The sequence below is a fragment of the Heloderma suspectum genome, chromosome 3 (assembly GCF_057233095.1).
Source record: "Heloderma suspectum isolate Gila_16-S chromosome 3, 16-S_ref, whole genome shotgun sequence".
Taxonomy (NCBI): Eukaryota; Metazoa; Chordata; class Lepidosauria; order Squamata; family Helodermatidae; genus Heloderma; species Heloderma suspectum.
In genome coordinates, this window is record NC_139460.1 from 84,928,702 (window position 1) to 84,951,312 (window position 22,611).

General features: G+C 42.9%; 1 protein-coding gene across 1 annotated transcript in view; it reads left to right on the top strand.

Moving 5' to 3' along the window:
• Nucleotides 1-22,611, top strand: part of HUNK (hormonally up-regulated Neu-associated kinase) — an 88,087-nt gene that overhangs the window by 9,258 nt on the left and 56,218 nt on the right. The window lies entirely within an intron of this gene.

Genomic DNA, 22,611 nt, shown 5'->3' on the forward strand with positions numbered 1-22,611 from the left:
ATAAAAGAGGTTTTGGCAGAACTCAACAACTCTGAAGGAATTTACATTGTTCTGTTTCATAAATGTGCATTTGGGGATTAATGAATTATAATTAGCATTGGTGTCGTGGACTAATTCACAAGTCAAAGTGACTGCCAAACCCAGGTTTTACCCTCCTACATAATTTTTGGATTTTAATGTGGCTCTCTAAAAAAACAAAATAAAGGACTTCAGGAAAATCTTACTAATGAAACAGTGGTATGAGATTAGCAAGATTTTAACTTATACCTTATAAAAAAAAGTATAAGCCAACAAAATTAATCCAAGCTAGTTTTGTCAGTCCTAGTTATATGTCTTGTTCTGTGTAAGACAACTCTTTGACATCATTCTCATATTATCAGCCATATTACTGACTGGGTCTTATAAGCCCCGGCCAAGTCAAGCACCTTCTTCCCACCAGACTTGCATTCCAATCAGGGCATGAGCAGTGTGAGAAAGGACTTGCAGGACCCCCACGAAGTGCGAGGGCATCTCCTTATTATCTCTGATCAGAGATTGGAGCAGTGGAAGCTGGTGGCTCTGATTTCAGTAGGGCTATGATTCCATTCTGGGTTTTAATCAGAACCAGCCAGAACTCTAAAGGAGCTATCCAAGGTGCTGAGCCCATTTTGGGGTTAGACTTAAGCACCACAGGTAGCTCCTTTAGAGGTCTGGATGGTTCTGACTGAAACCCAGAATGGAATCACAGCCCCACCAAAATCGGAGCCATCAGCCTCCACTGGATCAGAGATAACAAAGGGAGTCCTCTCCCCATGCCAAGGTGTGGGTCTTAGGGAGGGGAGGGGCCCACAGAGGTTGTCCAATCCTCCATGGGCCAGATTGATCAATCCCATGGGCCACATTAGGCCTATGGATCAGAGGTTGCTCCTCTGATATAAATGTTCCATGTAGCAGCAGTGGTAGCCATAGCGGCTGGGGAACAGGCGCATGTTCCCAGCAGGCCTTCTTTCCCAGCAGAATCGCTGTGGCATGGTGGTGGCAGTTTTCAGTGATATTACTGCAACTGCCCCTCCTTTGCACAGACGGTCGCAGCAGGCCACATTCAGTCCACGTATTGCCCAGCTCCTGCTACAGATAGACATTTCAACCAAGGTTGCGTCTTGCCATCATACAGTTCTGCTGCCTTTATTTCAACCCACTAAAGAATCTGTTCATCCGTATAATTAATGTTACTGAAAAGCTTTGAAAGCTTCAGTCTTTGCTCTTTTGTACGAAATCAGCTGTTTGGAATTGCAGTACCTCATAGTCAGCTGCTAAAGGTAAAACTTACCAGGTAAGTACCGTGAATCTAAAATGACTAATATTAGAAGTGGTCTTTTTATAGAAAGTTCTTTTTTTAGTCTATATTAATAAAGAAAACAGCTGCTACGCTGTGTATTTTAGAGCTTTGGAAATGCAGGGGTGGCATGTGTGGGAAGAACAAGCACTCCACAGAAAGCTGGAAATTCTTGTTAACCTTCTACAGGTTCATGTTGAATGAAGCAAGCAGTTTCCAAAAAACAGCTGTGTTGCAGGTCCTGTTGGATCTGTCAGTGACAGCTTGATTTTTAAAAAATTACATGCTGCTGTAGCAAGCACATTGCCTTTGAACTGTGCCTTGCTTTACCTTTTGAAGCACGTATGAATTATTGAACTACGTATGCAAAGAGCAGTTCAGGTCCAAAATGTCTTTGCAGGCGTTGAGTTACTAACCATATTTGGCTTTCAAGGAACCTTAATGAAGTTTAGTCCTAGAAACAGATTGTATGGCTGTTCCAAGACAGCTGAAAAGGCTTAAGTAGTTGGATTAACAACCATTTCCTTTAAATAGGGGGAGACAGAAAAGGTTGGGAGATCACATTCTCAGGAATCTGGACGTGTTGTTATTTGCTTTAAGTTATTGTGGTAAAAATGCTGGCAAAGTGTCATCTTCATCAAGTCTCCTGCAGTCATCCTCTCCAAGGTATCTAAAATGTTGTGCACCATGTTATTACATGTGCTTGTTTCTACAACAGTGCAATATAAGGCTATGTTTGTTACAGTATTAGCGTTATTCATATGCTAAGATATGGAGGCTTTCCCTGTTGGGGGTTTCAGGTCCTCACCTGGAAATGGTGGCTATACCTTTAAATCAGGGATGGGGAAGTTCTGGCCTGTGGGCCTAATCCAGCCTGTGGAGGTTTCCATTCCAGCCTGTGAAGGCCCCTATCTTCCAGCCCCACCTCATGGAATCTCCACTAAGCAAGGATTCCACTTAGCACACCACTCACCCTCCCAGTTGGCTGACACTTGGAGGAGCCGAGCCCTTTTCTCCATGCAGAGAGGCACAGAGCTTCATGCCTCTCTGTACAGAGAAAGGCAAAATGGCTGGGGGTGGGAGCATATGACATCAGGGAGAGGATGGGGCTTTGGGGGGCCCCTGGCGTTATGTGGTCTGCCAGATTAGTCCAAGGGTGGGGGAATCCAGTCCCTGGACCAATAACAGTTTGACCCCCTTTCTTTAAAAGCATCAGGTCAGAGTGAGGCTGCTGCTGCTTCAGCTGCTGCACTCTTCCTCCACCAGTCAGTGTGATTTTCTTTGCCATTGACCTAAAAGGCAAGCCTTACACATCAAATCATTGTAAAACATATGAAACAACCAGTGAAGCCTTTCCTCTCCCCATTCTCCTGCATGCAGCCAGAGTGAAGAATGGTATTCGCTGCAAGCCCTCTGATGTCCCATAGGTTAATGTGGGCTGAGAGTCTGGTCGCCTAAGTTTCCTGCTACGGGTGCTTAGTCTTTGGATGGCACTTCACTCCCAAGGAGAAAATTTGAGATGGGTATCTTCATATCAGAGCCTCGTGTGGCGCAGAGTGGTAGGCGGCTGTATAGCAACCAAAGCTCTCCCCACGACCTGAGTTCGATCCCAGCGGAAGCTGGGTCCCAGGTAGCCGGCTCAGGTTGACTCAGCCTTCCATCCTTCCGAGGTTGGTAAAATGAGTACCCAGCTTGCTGGGGGGAAAGGTAGTCACGACTGGGGAAGGCGTTTGTAGCAAACCACCCCGCTACAGTCTGCCACAAAAACGCTAGCGCAAGCGGCATCCCTCTAGAGGTCAGTAATGACCCGGTGCTTGCACAGGAGGAACCTTTCCTTTGGGCCGCGGTGGCTTAGTGGTTAAGACGCTGAACTGCAGACTGGAAGGTCGGCAGGTCAGCAGTTCAAGACCCAAGTGTTGCGTGACGGAGTGAACTCCTGTCTTCAGTCCCAGCTTCTGCCAACCTAGCAGTTCGAAAGCAAGAAATTGCAATTAGATAAATAGGTACCGCCTCGGTGGGAAAGGTAACAGCGTTCCGTGCACCTCGGTGTTCAGTCATGCCGGCCACATGACCACAGAAGCGTCTTCGGACAGCGCTGGCTCTTCGGCTTAGAAATGGGGATGAGCACCGCACCCTAGAGTCGGTCACGACTGGTTGGGGACACCTTTACCTTTTACCTTTTATCTTCATATCACAGTAAGAAGTGGGAATGCCTCAGGGCATTTCTTTACCAGCCTAAAATCCTGCATTTATAATGGGGTTTTCTGCTTCCCTCTTAAATGTAGGATCATACCTGACTCCCTTTAGGTGTGCTCCTTCCTTCCCTCCCCGTCCTCTCCTCATTCTCCCTGTATCTGAGTGTTCCATTATCTTTCATGGATCTCGCTCCCAGCTTTAACTCTTTTCACAGAGGAAACTGAAGCGGGAATTTAAAAACAGAACAAAGGGCATTTAGTGCAGGAGGGTCACAGCAGGGTCACTGTGTCATGTAAAGAGCCCTCATACCTCTGTGAAGGAGCAATCTCAATTGCAGGATAAAATAAAAGCCCAGTGTGAAGGAGCCCTCAGAGTAGCTTCCGTTTATCATTGACTGCAACATCCATTCTGTAAGCAAGCTCTCAGATGGGCCCAAATATGGTGATTGATTCTTTCTTGATTTGTAAAGCCATGCCACCTGGGTTCAAATGACAAGACAAGTGTGTCTGAGCAGGTAATTAGGGAAATTGCGCTGGGGATTAAAACAAGCTTTGGTAGCTTGTTTGATTGTGTAAACTGGCCCAGGGACTCCTCCCATAGGTGCCCCATGTTTGAGGTACCACTTGTTCAGTGGCACTAGAGTTCCAGTCAGAAGGAGGAAGGCAATTCCTATAAACTTTTGCTGCACGCACACTCTGTGGTTCTTGAAGCCTTGCAAATAAGTCCACAAATACTTTTACTAGCCGACCTGCTGACATATACTTGTGTTAATAATTTGTGTCACAATGATGGCCTGAATGAGGAACAAAACTTTCCAATATACATAAGCAACCCTGCCTGCAGGCAATTTTTATTCTTCCCTCATGATAGGCTGAAAACTAACCTGCAGAATGTGAGAAAAAGGATAGGTTCACCCGATCACAGAGGGAAAATAAGCCACAGTGGTTTATTTTCCATCACCCATGTGTGCTGGTCATGAGCGTCTAATTAGCATAATTACCCTTGCTGGGCACAGGTTGTCATGATGTCCAAACCTGGTGAAGGTGGGTGGCTGGGTGATGTACAAATCACCATGAAACTCTAGAACATACCATGGCTTTCAGGGTGGTTTGTAAACCACCCCAGCCACCCACCCTTGCCGGGTTTGGACATCATGACAACCTGCGCCTGGAGAGGATTAATTATGCCAATTAGGCGGCTTGTAACTGGCACGTGTAGGGAAGGAAAATAAGCCACTGTGGCTTATTTTCCCTCCGTGATCATGTGAACCTGGTCAACGACTTGGGTCCGCTTCACATGTAGTGACTAACTATGGGCTAAACAACCCATAATTAGCTGTGGCTGTGCCTGAACGAGTGTGCAGCAACCTGTGTGCCTGCAACTTCTGCTCTCTTTCTAGATCGCTAAACAATGAACCTGGCACTCTCGGTTGTTGAGGGAGAAACAACCCAGAGTTTTAAGCCAACAACAAACCAGAGATTAACCTCAACAACCCAGAGTGCAGGTTTCACATTTCATGGCAGCAACCTAGGAACAAGATGATCCTGGATTGTTTGGAGATCTGGAAAGAAAGTGGAAGTGGTGGGCAGGAGGAAGTGCACTTGCTCTCTTCGGCACAGTCACAGCTAACTATGGGTTGTTTAGCCCATAGTTAGCTGTTACATGTGAACTGAGTCAGACAGAAATATATATGAAATAATGTTTTAGAGAAGGTATATGAAACAGGGCCTTAGAACAATCACTATGGCCTAGTTGGTTTCATAACGTTATTTTTTAAATATTAAATCTATGAAAGTGTAATCTTTCAAGAAAGATACCATGTTATTTCAAAACATATGCTGTGGTTGTATGGAAAAATGAGGGCTCACTGCTTTGTTAACATAGCATGTTGTAACACATGCCAGGGAATTTTAAAGGGTTAATATTAAGTCAGGATAGCACTATGCTGCTGATGTGCAGTCACCTCTGTATTATTTGTTATGTAATCAGCTCTTTCCATTTTGTTCATTGGGAGACTCGTAACTAGCAACTGTAAAGTCTGTTGACTGCAACTACAGACTTACTGAATTCTTGGAAATCGGTATTGATGTTTTTCAGCTGAAATTTCCAACATGTTCTGCAGCAGGCTGAACTGGTGGCAGCTACTTATCCTCTTCAGATAATCTGCTTTCAGATTTACAGGTTTGAAGGTGTCCCAGGTAGTGCCCATCAGTGGTGATCCCTCCTTCCCCTCTCTTTCTCTCCACAGAATTTTTTAAAGTTGTGGATGGCCAGTGGTGGAACTATTCCAAAGTTTAGGTTAAATTGACACCAGGTGAATTCTTGTGTGAAAACCACATCTGGTTTCTTGTGTATGTTTGTATTTCTAACATTTTTTATGATGTGTAAGGCTGTGTGCCATTTCTTGGAATCATGTTTTGTATATAAATGTCTTGTTAATTAAAACATGCCCTGCACAAGATTTCATTTATGGCAGAAGCCCTTTTGAAGTAAGGAGTTACACTAGGGAGAATTTTGACATGTTCACTGGTCAGTCATGAAACGTTGCTATTAATCCTTATAAAATATTCTACATGAAGTAAAATGTGTTTGCTTTATATAGCAGGCGTGGGGAAGAGGGGGAGTGCTTTCCTTTGGCCTCCTTTCTCTAGTACATTTAGCTAAAAGGAACATAAGAAGAGCCATTCTGGATCAGACAAAAGGTCTATCTAGTCCAGAATTCTGTTCACATCATGACTGAGTTCACACAACACAACTAGGTTGAGTGCGGGTTGTCGTTGAACCATGGGTTGTTGTTGAAATGTGGGTTGTTGTGTTATGCGAACCTAGCCATGTGAACAAACCATCGTTTGTGAAACTCAAACAACCCACAGTTCACAGACCAACAACAAACCATGGGTTCTCTTTGTGGGTTGTTGTTGTCTGGCATATCCTGCATGTGGAGAGAAGAATGTTTTCAGTTTCCTGGATTTCTCATTGCATACAGAGTAGTAGTAACATTCTCATCACCACTTGGTAGGATATTGCAGGCAGTCAGCTTACCAAAGGGAATCTTTTTGCCAGCAACTGGGGGGGCGGGGGGGCTTCAAGCATGCCATTTGAAAGCTAGCACCCCACCTCTCCACCTTCTAGTCTAGTCAGTCCCTCGCCTGTTGGGAGCTAAATTAAATAGACATAGCCTTGCTGCTTTGAAGGATCTTCTTGGAAAGCAAGGTTCCAGCCTGGATTGTCAAGTAGCTCACTGTAGCCATTCTTGTCAGTAAGTGCCCCAGCCTACAACATGATGTGGTCACTTGGGCTGCTTGAATCTGCAAGTATTTGCTGTGCTCTTCTTTGAGCAACTGGTTTGCAGTTGTGCAAATATTAGCACAGGAGCTCACTAGGACAGAAAGGAATGAGAGGAGTGCCGTTGTTGTATGGACACAACAGAAGCATTCTGTTACCCAAGTCATAATTCAGCATTGCTAATAAAACCAGAATTGAAATCCTCTGTGTGACAAAAGAGCAGCACTACTATATTGGTATCATTTACTTTTGCTTTAGCAAAGCTATAAGGAACAATGAGTCACTGTTTCTTTGAAATACCTAACTCTGCCTTTCATCACTGCATCTGAAATGGGAACATGTAAGTGTATCATGTCTTGCAGATCAATAAATGTCAAGTTCTATAAACAAGAACTTTCATGTTAGGCAGACTATTAAAATAACATTATTTATGATAATAAGAGAGCCAGTGTGCTGTAGTGGTTAGAGTGCTGGACTGGGACTTGGGAGATAACAGGTTCTAGTCCCCACTTGGCCATGAAACTCACTGGGCGACTTTGGGCCAGTCACTGACTCTTAGCGTAACGTACTTCACAGATTGTTGTGAAGGTAAAATGGAGAGGAGGAGGACCATGTAAGCTGCCTTGGGTTACTTACAAGAGGGAAAAAGACCGGATATAAATGTAATAATAATAAAATAAAACATTATTTGGCATCAGCGCTCTGCTTTTGTTTTGAGAATCCTCATGCAACTCACTTGGACAGAAGTCATGTTCAGCATTAAAAAGTCAAATTATACTTTATCAGAAACAGATAGGTAGGATATGGATTTGCGTAACCCAGGCATGTTTGAGTTCTGTGTGTTCTATGTCATTCTTCAAATTGAAAAGGAATAGGTATAAGTAAGGAAAGCCTGTCTTTTATAGCAATTGTAACCCTGTTTCCTTCATGGCTAGTTATGTGCAGCAATCACCTTTGGCCAACAAAGGAAAAATAGACTGTGCTTGTCTTAACAGGTTTTTCATCCATCACAGCAATCATGCACCAGGCTCCTCATTCATTTCTAAAATTGCCCTTTGAGATTCCTTTCCTCTTTGTCAGATGTACTTTGAGCTTAACCTGGATTTCTAGTTATAAATGGCACAGAGAGCATGCATGTTCCACATTATTTATGGAATGCCAAAATTCTTTGGAAAATATCGGATGAATTAGTGAGCAAATTAACTTTATGCCTTCACTTCCCCTGGTACTGCTAATACTGTTGTTCTCCTAGCACAGTTGCTTTGTAGGGACTTTCTCTGCCCTAAATAAAGACTTAATTTGATTTTAGAGATTTCAGATTCATTTGTGCATGCGGAGTGAAATATTCTTTACCAAAATAAAATAATATAATAACAAGGAGGTCAGCCAGGAGGTAACTACTTCAACTCCCAGCATTCCTGACTATTGGTCATGCCAGCAGGGCTTCTGGGAGTTGAAGTCCAAAACATCTAGAGCTCTGCCTTCTGCCCTCTCTGCAGTAGAGGAATGCCTGCAGCTCAATCCTACATATTTAGATGGGCCTTATTAAAACATTAATGTGGATAGGACTTCAGTCCTATCATTTAAAGGCATAATAAATAAATAAAAGGTTTCGAAAGGGCTCAACGTGAACATTGTCACTCATCACAAACAATGTCACAGGCACTATCCAACCCATAACACTTGTACAACCTCATTCCACAGAATAATCACAGATGCAGTAGGTACACAGGGGGTGTGGGGTGTAGAATGGAATTTTCCTAACAACAAATAGGGTGATTTAAATATTTTGGGAATACAAAGCCTTAAAAAAGGACATATAAACATTGCACAGAAAAGTCATTTGTGAAGGTTACCAAATGCAAAGGGCAAACAATTAGGAATGTGTCATGTTCTACTTTTGAATTGGTAAGGCCTCCTTCCCCAACCTTGCATGCTCTAGATGTGGTGGACTGCAACTCCCATCATTCCTGGATAGCTCGGGTGGGGAACATGGGAGTTGATGTCCAATACATCTGGAGGGTGCCAGTTGGGGAAGATTGTTGTAAGGGCATTTGACTGATCACTCGGAGGCAAAGTGCTGAATTAGATTGTCCTTTGTCCTGATCTAACAAGATTTTTTTTTACATTCACAGTCACAACTCACCCATTTGGTCATGGGAACTGGACCTTACTTAATCATTTAAATTGCTCCCATTTCAGTGGAACTACTCCTGGAATTAAAAGGAAGGCTCATGTTTAAGTACCTTACCAAATTTAGCTTGTAATGCAAGAAATGTTATCTTGATGCATTAAAAAAATATTTTGAATCCCATTTCTCTTGAGAACAGAGTAGTTACAGCTGTGTGTACATAGTTCATAGCCTGGCAACTTGCACTGAAAGATTTTCCTTTTTTTAAAAAAAGTGAAAGTGTTGATTGATTTCAGGTCATGGATTTGGGTGGAAAATCCTTTTCTTAAACTTACAAATCTAGTTTTCTTAAGGCTTGGGAACCCGAAATAAAATACTCATTTTGTTTCCTTTTAGTATTTTTAGTTACAAGATCAAGCAGTAAAGAACAAACACCAAATGAACCTGACACCATCTAATCCTTGAATAGTCCCATCTTTAAATGATTAAATTTAGAGATTGTAGCTTTTAATTATAAACCTTCACTCACTCAGTTACCATTGACTGTAAGAAGACAGATGGGTTAGGGCTTGCTGCCTTAGGAGGCATTTGAGCAATCAGTGAATGTGTGCTCCCACAGAATTTTAGCCTTTGTGTGACAATGTAAAATTCCTCAGTGTGACAATGTAAAATTCCTTATTCAGAGAGGACAGCATGATAGCTAGTAATTATGCATGAAGGGGAGGGGCAGATAGTTATCCTTTAAAACAAAGGTGGTGGTGGGGAGAGAATCAGAGTTGATATTTGTGTAGAGTTGGAGTAGGAAATTCACAACCTTCAAAGAAATTCCATTGCTAAAATGGTATGGCAGGGAAGCCTTCAGCCTCTAAAGCATCCTCTAAAGCAGAACCTGTTTTAGTCCAAGGGCTTAATTCAGTTTTGGAGAAGCTCTTAGCGGCTGCATTCCAGTGGTGGGCAGGGCCAAAGGCAAAAGGGGCGGGACCAAAGGCAAAAGGGGCAGGGCCAAAATACCAACTTTTTTAGCTTAAAGCTCTTACTGCCAGTAATTAAGCCTTAGGAGATACATTTTAATCTTTTAGAATCGGGAAGAAATTGTCCAAAACCTGGGAAAACACCAAATAACAAGCAGTCAAGGGGGGATCAGGAACCACTTGATGATATGGGGAAGGAGCAGCGTAGCCCTCTGGGGCCCCTAGGCAGGCTGGATTTGGCCCCTGGGCCTGAGGTTCAACACCTTTACTCAAAATTATTAAAATAGTCAAAGGTGGTATGAGGAGTTATGACGCTTTTCACTACTAACCTCATAGTAGTATGCAGGAGATCCCCGTGACACTTGCACAACCATCTTCACTGCAGCAGTCACAATAACAACAGATGTGCTACCTGGAAAAAAATTACAATTTCCAGTGGATCCAGTGCTGGGAAAATACAATATGCTCAGCAAGAGAAGTGCAAGGGAAGACATTTAGGCTGCATGAAGGAAATGCATGCATTTAAGCAACTAAAACCTGGTTCTCTGGAAAGCCCTTGTTAATTGCCAAGAGCATTATGATTAATGAAAGTAGCATTATGTCCCCCCTCCCCCTAGTGAGTTTGGCTCCCTAATGCTATAGAGTCATTGTATATTTAGCGGCTTGCACTAATATCAATATAGTAAAATTTTGTCCTGATCTGCTTTTTTCAGCATAAAAATTAGAAGGCTCTATATTAATTATATCTGTAGGATGACAATAGCTTAGGTGGTTCTGTGTTAGCTGGAAATGGATGCTGTGGATCAGGTGTTTTCAGTCCTACTCCAGACAATACCTGTCTTTGCCCAGCACTGTGTCACTCAGCAGCTTAGCATGATGCCACAACATTGATGGTTGTAGCATTGGACAGCAAAGCTGACCTACACTGCTGAGTAGGAGTAATATCGTGGCTTGAGTCTACAATATCACAGTGTCATAGGTACAGCAATCAGTGCACCCAATTTTAAATTCTTAGTTACCAGTGCACCATATCATGGACAGATTTTTCAGATATGCATATTGAAATACACTGCCTAGATCCCAAATAGTTCATGCTTCTGTGGGTTCTTTTAGTTGTGCAATCAAGTTGACCCAGCAGTGCTGATTCAGCTTTTACTCAAGTGAGTTCCCCTGTAGGTGTTTTGATTCAGGGAAGACTGAGGGACTTTGATGATGTGGCATGATTTGGAAGAGAATCTGTGGTGGGGGTGGAGGGAATCTTTTATTGTATAAGGTCTTGGAACATAATCTTAAAATGCTTGAGTAAGTAGAGCTGTGCGTATGCTTCAGCTGTTACAAGACCAAAACCTGATACATGGGTAGGAGAGCATCTGAGGAATCTGACCTTAGATTCAGTCCTTTGCCCTCTGACCTAGAGATTTGCTATTTTGTAGCCATGGATACTTTGCTCATGTTGGATGTGAAACTTTTTTTTTTAAGAGACAAAATCAGAAAGTAAGAGAGGGAAACCTTTAATAAAAAGAAAGATTTTTAAGTGTCAGAAAAGAGAAAAAGTCTTTCAGGAACACAACCCCTGTAGACTGATCAGTGGGCAAATTCTCCACGGACAGTATCCAGCTGTGTCATTCCATCAGCGCAAAAGACATTGCACTAGCAGAAACCAGGTTCTGAACTATGTGCAGGAGAAGAATCCAGCTAAAGTTATGTTTGCGCAAGTGTGGTTGCAAAAACAGTTTTGCATTATACTTGTGCAACATGTTGTACAACCCATTGTGCAACCAGTTGCGTATTCTCTTTGGATTATGCAACTGCTTGCACCCCTTGTGCAACATGTTGTGCAGACTGTTGTGCAACTGCTTTGCGCCTGTTGTGCAACCGCAAGAGTAATGGGCAACTGCATGTGCAATGGAAAGATTCAGCAGAGCTCTGCTAGCATTATTTGAGTTTGTGGAATGTTACCGTTGGATAGCGCCCCATGTTAACAGACCTCTTAAACAAAAATCTAGGTAAGCACATAATCCGTCCACAGAATAACGTGGTCATTTGGAGTGTGATAGATTTTGTGTAGGGCATTCCTGAAAGGAAGGTCTATAGCCTGTGATAGTACTAGAAAGGCAACACTGTAAGATTATTTATAGCAGGGGTGGGCAATGTCTAAAGGGTTGGGGGGCCATATTGCTGCGACCAGGGCAATTTTTGCCACTCTGCCACTGCTGCTGAATTGGCAGCGGTGGCAAAAAAGTGGCAATTTTGCAAGGACACAAGGGGAACACAAGGTTTGTTGGCAAGCAGAATTGTATTCCTGGGAGGCTTCTGGCTACTCCCAGCTGAAGGCTTCTTGGTCCTTTCCTCCTCTGGAACCTGAGTCTGTCACGTTAGTTCCATTACTCATGATACTCCCCACAACTGAAGGGTGTTGCAGGCTGGCAACTCCAGCCGTGCACAGATTGGAAGATCTCTGTATTGCTCATCTCAGTTCCTGCAGAAGCCCACCAACCTCCTCAGAACAATGGAGAAGGTCTCTTGTATCTCAGGCTCTTTGAGCCTTAGAGCTACATTAAAGCATCCCCCCTGCAATGTACCAGAGCAATCCTTGCCAGCACTGGAGGGTGGAGTTCTGCATGCACTGTGGGGCGCTGACGATGGTAAATTAGCATCCTGCAATAATTCTGCATTGGATTGTGGTGTAGTGGCAAGAGTGTTGGACTGGGAGCTGGGAGATCCGGGTTCTAGTCCCCATTCGGCCATGGAAGCTCACTGGGTGACTTTGGGCCAGTCACAGACTCTCAGCCCAACCCACCTCACAGGGTTGTTGTTGTGAGGATGAAATGGAGAGGAGGAGGATAATGTAAGCCGCCTTGGGTTCCTTGCAAGAGGAAAAAAGGCGGGGTATAAATACAATAATAAATAAAATAAATAAATGGTAAAATAATACGTTACTGGCAAATATTACCAGGGTGTTTTGTAAAAGGAGTTGGCAGTTAACATTTTTATTCATTCAGATTAAAGTATATTTTAAGTAGGAGACTCAGACTTTTCAGGAAAAGCTGTAAAGAGATAATGACACAGACATACACACTGTAGAAAACCAAATTGTGCATAAAGCTTTTGGCTCTTTATAAAACTGTACTGCTTTCAGTAATCTTGTATGCCATTGAAATTCAGCTTTATAGTGAACTTGCTTTTTCTTTTTAAAGCCTTTTCTCAACTTAATTGTAGGAGCCAGTGTTTTGTTTCCCACCAGCAGGCTATTTTATAGGCACCATGACTTGAATTATTTATTGGAAGTAAAAACAAAGTTAGGCATAAAGAATACAAGGAGAAGGGGGTTCTGGCACCATAGGGTGTTTATAAAGAACAGGATTAAAGAAAGAAAGAAAAAACAGTCTAAATAAGACAAGCTCTTACCTTTCAGGATGGTCTTTCCCCACCCTCTTGAACCTTATCACAAATAGTGAGGCAAGATTCAGCAGCTTTGTGCATTTATAATGTACTAGCACAGCATACTTTTTAGTAACTAAAGTGCAACTTTTAGTTCTACCCTTTGATAGAGAAGGTGCAATGGTATATAAATAGGAGTCTACAGTAGTGAGAAAACTCTGGTAATAAGATATGACCCCCCATCTGAAAACTGTCCCTTTCCATTGGAATGGAGATGTTAAACGGAATTTCTAAACATTCAGGAAATTGTCTAAGAGAGCAATCCTCTGGCCCCTGGGCGAGCATCCCAAAGATGTAGGATGTTTCAGAAAACCCTTTCTGAGGTCGGAGACAATGCTCCGACCTTGGAAGGGGGAGTCAGAGATCCAACCACTGAGTCCTTGCAGCCAGTCCAGAGAGAACCGCGCCAGCTGCCTCTCCAAGTTTAGAAAATCAACCTTGGAGAGGGGGAAAAGGGGGTGTTCTGGTGGGTGGGGAGGGGAGAAGACTGGAGAGGCCAGGATACGATTTAACCTGAGCCTCCTTTCCTCCCCCTCCGAAGCGCCCTCGCTAGATGGGCTGAAAAGCCTATCTCATGAAAAATTCAAAGACTGGAGGATGGAGAGGCAAATATTGCCTCCAACACTCTTCCTGCCCTGCCGGCTTCAGCCCAGCAGATCATAGGAATCTTGGAAACCTCCAAGCTCAGAGGTTTCCAAGCAGCAAAGGTGCAGTCCATAGGACTGCACTGTGTCATTTTTAGGATTTGAAAATCGGGGGACCCCGACATAGTCCGCTAAGCAGACATACGTTTTCATGCATTTATCAGCTTTAATGTTAATTGTGTACAGTTTCAGTTTTAATTGTAGTTAATACATTTTAATAATTTTAATTTTGTGATGCATTTTAATTCATTTAATTGTACTCTGTTCAGCAAACATTGGTGGAAGAAACATAATATTGCCCCTGCTGGGTTCTGGAGTTTTGATGGAGCTAGGAAGCTTTTGTGCGTTACCTGCTACTTAGCAAATGTTCTAGTCTCATTTTAAATAATGAAACAGCCGCATAATGAAACAGCCAGAGTCCCATGATACATCTTTGAGGTAGAAGGCACATTTTGATAATGCTTAGGCTTTACTAACCACATTTTGAAGCCAATCTCAATTTTGTCTGTTCTGATTGTGATCTCGGAAGAGGGTCAGGGAGGGAGGAAAGGGAACGTGATGGAGAGGAGGGGAGATGTGAATCCACTAGACCCAAAAGCCTCTCACTCACCTGCCCCACCCACAGCAAGGTAAGTCATCCAGATGGGGTGAGAGGCCTCTTTAGCTGAAAATGATTTTTAAGGCAGACTGGAGATAAAACTGCCTCCATCGTTCCACCGCCCTGCCTGGCTCGTGCCAGCAGGGGTGTGGATGAGCGGAGATCTCCAATCCCAGAGCCTTCTGCCTAAAGAACATCAGTCGAGTAGGATTGCACCCTCATTCGTTCTGTTCAATGAAGTTGGGATGACTTATCTGGTATGAGGGAAGACATGATTCATAAATCACTTCAAACAACAGATTTGTCTTCCTCTGTGTTTCAGTCATGGGAAACACCAATGTACTCTTCTGTTTCGTCCTGCAAATGATATTTCCTATTCTGCCAACAGGAAACAACCCTTTCAATATGCATGAATTAATTTGCCTTCAGCAGACTAATCCTTAAGGATGACTTGTTTAAGCACATTATACTCATCTGAGTTATTGTTCTAACTTCATCAGAGGAAAGCACATGCAAAACCAATTTCTTGGTTTAGACGGAGGATTCAGATGGCAGTTAACCATGTGGGAGCTGCTTAAAGGCCTCTCCATGTGGTTAGTGCTGCCTCCACGTTAAGCTTTTAGACCAGCAGCAGGCAACCTGGTGCCCTCCAGATATTTTGGCCTATAACTCCCATCAGCCCCATCCTGTGGTCAGGGATTATGGGAGATGTAGTCCAACACATTTTGAGGGCACCAGGTCGCTTATCCATCTTTTAGATGGCACCTTGTGGTTTTAGTTCTTACTAGTTGTCTGAATCCACCATCACTTCATGTTTAGCAAGTGTATAAAAGTTCTGATTTTCTCTGTTGCCTTCTTAAGTTACAACCAAAAGATCTTACTTCAGCACAGCGGTGTGTAGCTTCTAGGACTTTATAAGAGTATCAATGTACTAACATGTTGTACAGTTCCATCATATGGCTGCCTTGTGTGCATTGCTTGACCTTATTATCAAGTGAAACTAATTATTGCTCAGTTCTTTAGGTCTTGTCAGATGGCCAGGCCAACCCATTCCCTGTCCCTTGGTTCTCCCAGGCAACTTTTCACTCTGGGCCTCTAGCGGTTAATCACTCATTCCCAGGCATAGGAAACTGGTAGTACCAGGAGTTCAAGCTGCCACCGAGTCTTCCACATCAATAACTCCTCTACTCTTTTTCTATCTACTTTATCCTGGAGGCTGATTCCAAGAGCTGCTTTCTGGTTTGAATTAGTGTTGTCACATGACCTCAGCATATTTTCTGGAAAGGGACATTGAAATTGGGGCAATGCTGTAGTTATAGCTTCATTATTAAATGTAGACATAGTGAAGGTTATTGCACTTTTCAAGAAGCCTCATAAGTTCACAAGGAGAAGAATTCTATGATCATTTAGACTTTCCATTAGAATAATAGCTTTGGCCAAAGATTTTATACTAGAAGAAACAGCATTTCTAAGAACTTTAGTGAGTGCAGCGGCTGGGACCAGTAAGAAGGAATACTGAGAAGTCATGGACATAAAATAACTTATTTGAGAGACCTGCATGCATTATATTCTTGAACATTTTCTCCCAGTTGTTGTTAGAAAAGATCAAATCCCCACTACAGCCACCAAAACGGTGTGTCCCTGTAGTACTTATCTGTGACTATAATGAACCAAACATCTTCAGATAACTCTTGGCAGGTTATTCAGGGTCTTCACACAGTGTCAGGCAAACATATTGTGGCTAAACCTGTGTTGCAGGGCAGAATTCAGGCTTTTAGGATCTACTTCGTTTTGCTAGAACCACAGGATCCACCAACTGGAGCCAAGAGCAAAAGACATACGCTCAGAATTAAACAACATGCTGCCACCGAACAGCTGCTGAGCACAGGATTTGAGTACCAGAACTGATTCAGCAGCCTAATTTTGGGGGGTGGGAGTAGGGAGTCACTTTGTTGCTGTTGTTAAATAATTGGGAGTTGGAAATACTTGCCCGTCTACTGCAGATCGCCCAGAGATCTACCAGTAGTTTCTGAGCTATCTTCTGCCCAGCCCTGCCTTAAACTATCAGTGTACAGTACATCTAGTGACCCACGACAAATCAAGGCTCACAAGTACATAGGCAGAGTTCACTGTTCAGACTTTGTGTTTGTTCCATGTGCAGTATCCACTGGTGCTCCTACACAGAGTAGACCCATTGAAATGAATGGGCTTAATCTAAGTGGGACTACTGTTGGATCCTGCCCTATGTTTTGGCTTGTGCACAGATGTGCACAGCTGAGGTGCATTGAACTGGTTCACACATCACGATATGCCACTGTTACTTAATTAACCCGTGAGGCTCCGAGATGTACACTGGCCGCCATTTCGGATATGCAAACTGTGGCAGGGGGTGCTGCAGCTTGTTGTGTCATGTGAACCAGGGCATTGTGGGTTATTTGAGGGTTAAACAACCATCGGAAAACCCTAGAACAATCCATTATCGAGACATTTGAACCAGCCCATTATAAGGGCTCTGCCAGAGCCTCTATCGCTGCTCGCCCTTCAAGAAAAGAGATTAAGGAGACCTTTGCCTATACCTCTCCTTGTGTAGGTGTCAGTGAGTGGAGCCAGTGGTCCTGTCTCTTCAGCCCGTGATCAGTTGGAAATATATCCCCTGTTAAAAAATTTAGTTACTGCTCAAGGAAATACACCAGTAAGTGTATTTTACTTTATACAGCAGTTGTGTTTGCCACAACTATGCCAGGACTCCATGGGTGTTACAGCAAAACATATAAAGTAGGGTGGGTGACCTGCGGCCCTTCAGGTGTTGTTGGACAGTAACTCCCATCTACCATAGACAGATGATAGGAGTTGCAGACCAACAACACCTGGAGGGCCACATGTTCCCCATCCCTGATATAAAGTAAGAACTGTGGAGTTATATTCTAAGTCCTCCCCTTATTATGCTCACTCCTCTGCACAAGCCAAACCAAGACATAAGGAAATGATAGTGGGCAGCCTTTGTTACTCTCCATGCTGCAAGAGAGGGTGTTAAAGAGTCCTTTGATTTTGTCTCAGGCTCAGCTTTGAAGAAAGTGGCTAGGTGCATAATGCATGTGGGGGGGGGGGCAGGGGAAGCAGAGGCTGTGCTGGTTGCCATATGTAAGACTGGGGAGGGGGGCACATTTGGCCCCCTGTGCTTCCTGTTGCCTATCCTGGGTGAATGTAAATCAGGGCTGGAATCAGCACCTGGCACCCTTGGGAATCTTAGCAAGACCCACTGCTGATACCTGCCCCGTGCCCCACCCCTTTTATTTTCTCACCAGGCACTCCAAGGAGCACGAGGTGACTGGATCATCACCAAAAAGATGACAAAAAGAGGATGGAGATTTGTACAGAACTTACATGTGCTGATATATATATGTATAAATGCAAATTTAGAGGGGAACTACTATAATTTACATCTTAAGTACAATACAGTACATCTTGAAATAGCGGGAAAAACTGACCAAGTAACCACTATGCAAGCTCAGTCTGCTCTCCAGTTGCTAGCCATAGATGGGCAGCATCAAGGGCCCTGGGCTTTCCCTTCTCAGGGTTCTTGGTCTTTAAACCAGGCGGCCCTGCAAATAAAGAACTGTACTCTGTAAAGTAGTACACATGGCCACCCTATTTCCCTCAATGCCCTCAACCTAGGATCGCTGTAGGACACCGTGGGAAATTAAAAGTGTGGCTAGACTACTCAAATCTGGAGCCAAGACGTTCCCTGGCAGGAGGGGGTGGCTGCTTACCCTTCAGAAGTGGTTTTCCTGATTTTAATCCAAGCCAGAGAAGAATTTGAGGGCCTCTAATGCCCATGTCATGAGTAATGGAACTAAGTGGAGAGACTTGGGATCTAGAAAGGGAACATGGATGTACTGAGACACAGGAAGACTTGCCTCTCCCTTACTGCAGCTTGCTAAGAATAGCGTTGTGTGAGGACACCTAGAACTGAATAAAGACCTTACTTCTAACCTAAACCCTGCAAGTGCTTACGTTAATGAAGCACACTTCTCCATTGAAGTGAGCATTACCAAGTCTCTGAAACTTATTTCTGGGCATGAGCCTGGCAGAACTTCCCATTTCTAACTGGAATACTTAGCTCCTATTTTCCTCTTTCTAAGAAGAGAATTTAAAACACACCTGTAGTTGGTTAAACAAAAAGTAGCGCTTCGTAAAGACATTGCGAATTTGGAAGTGGCAGTTTTCCTTTTCACAAACTTGCCTGGAACATAGGAAGCTGCCCCATGCCTAGTCATTCCATTGGTCCATCTAGTTCAGTATTGTCTATACCTGGAGTCTCCAATGTGGTGTCTCTGGCTCACAGACAACTCTCTTGGCGCCCGCCAGACTCCTTGCCCCTGCTGAATTTCATTTAATTTCTTAAGATTTTTAAAATAATAAAACCTTTATTTAACTGGGAGTCCGGCTTGCTGCAAAGTGAAGTGCTTCCCTCCAGCACCATCTTTATTTGGGTTCACAAGAGTGGTTTTGTTTTTTACTTTTTACCCTTCTCTTAAATTTATTTTTCTTCTTTTTTTAATTATTAATATTAGTATTACTATCATTATTATGGGATTGTGATTATGATTATTTTTTGTTGGTTAAACTTTTAATGTTTACTAATATGTGTCAATGGAATGATAATACATGGTTAATGGAAATGGATTGTGTGCTCCCGTTTATTTGCTATAAGACTGAGGTTGTAACATTGGAAGACCAGGCTCACCGTTTATGCAGCAGTGGATTGAAGATTTAATAATACCTGCAATGTCTGGAAGAGTGTTGTATAGGTATAATTTGCAATTGGACTTATATTTGGATATTTAGTTTGCTTTCATTGAAGCTTAGATATAATCTTTTTTTTCCCCCTCTCTCTTTTTCTCTTTCTTTTGCTTTCTTCCTTTTCCCCTCCATTTTTCTTCCCCAAATACTGTAATGTTCGAAACTGAAGATTTTGACTATGTTGTTGGTATTGTTTATATCACTTATAAAAATAAAATAAATATAGATTCAAAAACAAGAGTGGTTTTGTGTTTTGGAGCTGAGACCCCACCTCTGCGTTGTACTTAGGTTCTTGGGCAAGTTATTTTTCTTTTAATCACACCAATTTGCCTTCTGGGAAATAAGTGTTCAGTGACCAGCCATGCCCACCGTGGCAGCCATTTTATGAATGGGTGAGACGCCCCCATGGCAGCCATTTTGTGAGAGAACCCATGACACTCTCAAAATTCCAAACGAGTCCTCTGAGCCAAAAGGTTGGCCTTTGCTGACTGACAGCAGCTCTTCAGGGTTTCAGTCAGGAACCTTTCCCAGCGCTACCTCGAGATGGCAGAGGTTGAATTTGAGGCTTTCTGCATGCAAAGCAGGTATTCTACCACAGAGCTATGGACCTTCCCCACTTTGGACTTTGTTCTGTTTGGGCAAGAACCTGCGTGCAAAGCTCAGCAACCTGAAAGAACACTGAGTTCCCTTTTTCATTCTAATAAGCTTACATTGTCTCTGAAGTAATGAGCAGTGAGCTAATAGATCTCATTTGCAAGTTAAAATAATTCCCTTTACCATAGAACTCTGAATAAATATGGAGTGGAAGAGGACAGATTATTAGCATAATTTGTTTGCTGTTCACCCGATAAATATTGTTGTCATGATAAGTTGGTGACCTGGAAATGTGCTTTGCCGTATGTAAATATAAGTGCTCAGTAATTAAAGGAAGAATTAAAATCAAGAAATGGAAGAGAATTAAAAATAAAGGGGTATTTATTGGATACCCTTGTGTGTTTAATTACATCAAGTGTCCAAGCAGAGAGTTAAAACTTTGTTGTGTGCATTAGAAAACATAGCATTAAATGTACTAGATAAGTACCATAAATTGTTGGTTTTAAGGGCTTTGCTGACTAAACCCAATGTTTAGTATTGATGGCTTCAAAATATCATTTCGTTTCATTTACCATCACAATTCCCCCTGACAAAAGTGAGTGGAAGCTTTTGGTATTCTGAATGGGTGTCTGGAGGCAATAATGGGCTGGATGACCATTAATAAATTGAGACCAGAGGTGTTCTTGCTCAAGAGACACAGACAGATGCTGGAATAGGCATTCAGACTGTTTTGAATGGGGTAGTACTCCCCCTGAAGAATGACGTTCACAGTTTGGGTGTGCTTATGGATTCAGCTTTGTACCTGGATGCTCAGGTGGTGGCTACAGCCACGAGTGTCTTTGCCCAGCTTAGGCTAGTATGCCAACTGCATCCATTCCTGACAAGTTCAGACCTGGCTACAGTGACACATGCATTAATTACATCTAGTTTGGATTATTTTAATGTGCTCTACATAGGACTACCTTTGGAGAGTCTTCAGAAACTGCAGTTGGTCCAGGGTGCAGCAGTGAGAATGCTGATGGGTGCTTGCTTACGGGATCATATTATACCTGTCCTACAAAGGATGCCGTGGTTACCATTTTGTTCCCCAGCACCATTCACAGTGCTGGTGATGATTTTTAAAAGCCATAAATGGCTTAGGTTCAGGATGCCTTCTGGACTGCCTCCTCCCATACCAGCCTGCCTGTGCCCTAAGATCTAATGGAGAGGTCCTTCTCTATGTCCCAAATATGGTGGATCAATTGATGAAGATGAAAGAAAGGGCCTTTTCTGTGCCTGGACCTAAATTGTGGAACTCTTTGCCCCAGGAGGCTCTAATGCTCTTTCTTTGGATGGCAAAAACATTCATGTTCAGGCAGGGGTTTGTTTTCTTGGATAGATAAATTTTTATCTGATGCTTTGATTTTATTTGTTGCTTTGTTGTTTGGAATTTTATTGTATTTCATGTTTGTTTGGAATTATTGTTAGCTGCCCCAAGTGGTGTATAAGCACCAGAAAGGCAGAATATAATTTTAAACAATAAAGAAATAGAGCTTATTAAATTAGTACTACATGAGGAGGTAATGTACCATTTATTTATTTATTTTTAATCTGCCCAATAACAGAAGTTCTCTGGACTGATTACAAGAACTAAAAGAATAAAATACAGTATAAAACCATGAATGCTAAAAGAATAAAATTCAAAAACAACAAATGGCAAATAACAACAAATAAATATTAAATATATATAAGGACAGTCATAAAATCTAAAAACCAAACTCTAAATTGAAGGCAAAAGGAGAAGGGGACGACAGAGGATGAGATGGCTAGATAGCATCACCGATGCAATGAATATGAACTTGAGCACACTCCGGGAGAGAGCGCAGGACAGGAAGGCCTGGCGTACTATGGTCCATGGGCTCATGAAGAGTCAGACACGACTTAACGACTGAACAACAACAAATAAGGACAGTCATAAAATCTAAAAATCAAACTCTAAATACCACAGATGTAGAACCCTGGACTCTTTCCCAAAACATAGGAGAGAATACCTAGAACCATATAAAGGTGCATCATTAGAGTATTAGAATTCTATCCATATAATTTATGGATATATGATTTTGGAAGCAGGGAAGGAAATTAGAAATAAGTATAGTCTGTGTAGGGCCGCAGTGGCTTAGTGGTTAAGACGCTGAACTGCGAGTGCTGCATGATGGAGTGAGCTCCCGTCTTCAGTCCCAGCTCCTGCCAACCTAGCAGTTCGAAAGCAAGAAATTGCAAGTAGATAAATAGGTACCGCTTTGGCGGGAAAGGTAACAGCGTTTCGTGCACCTCGGTGTTCAGTCATGCCGGCCACATGACCATGGAAGCGTCTTCGGACAGCGCTGGCTCTTCCGCTTAGAAATGGAGATGAGCACCACCCCCTAGAGTCGGACACGACTGGCTGGGGACCCCTTTACCTTTATAGTCTGTGTACTGCAGATAGTCAGGCAGATACAGTACAGGTTTTCTCCTGTATTGTTTGATTGTGAAGTAAGAAAATGTCTTAGGACACAATCCTATGCATGTTTAGACAGAAAAATGTCCTACAACTCCCAGCATGCCATGCTGACTGGGGCATCCTGGGAGTTGTACATTTTTTTCTGTATAAACAT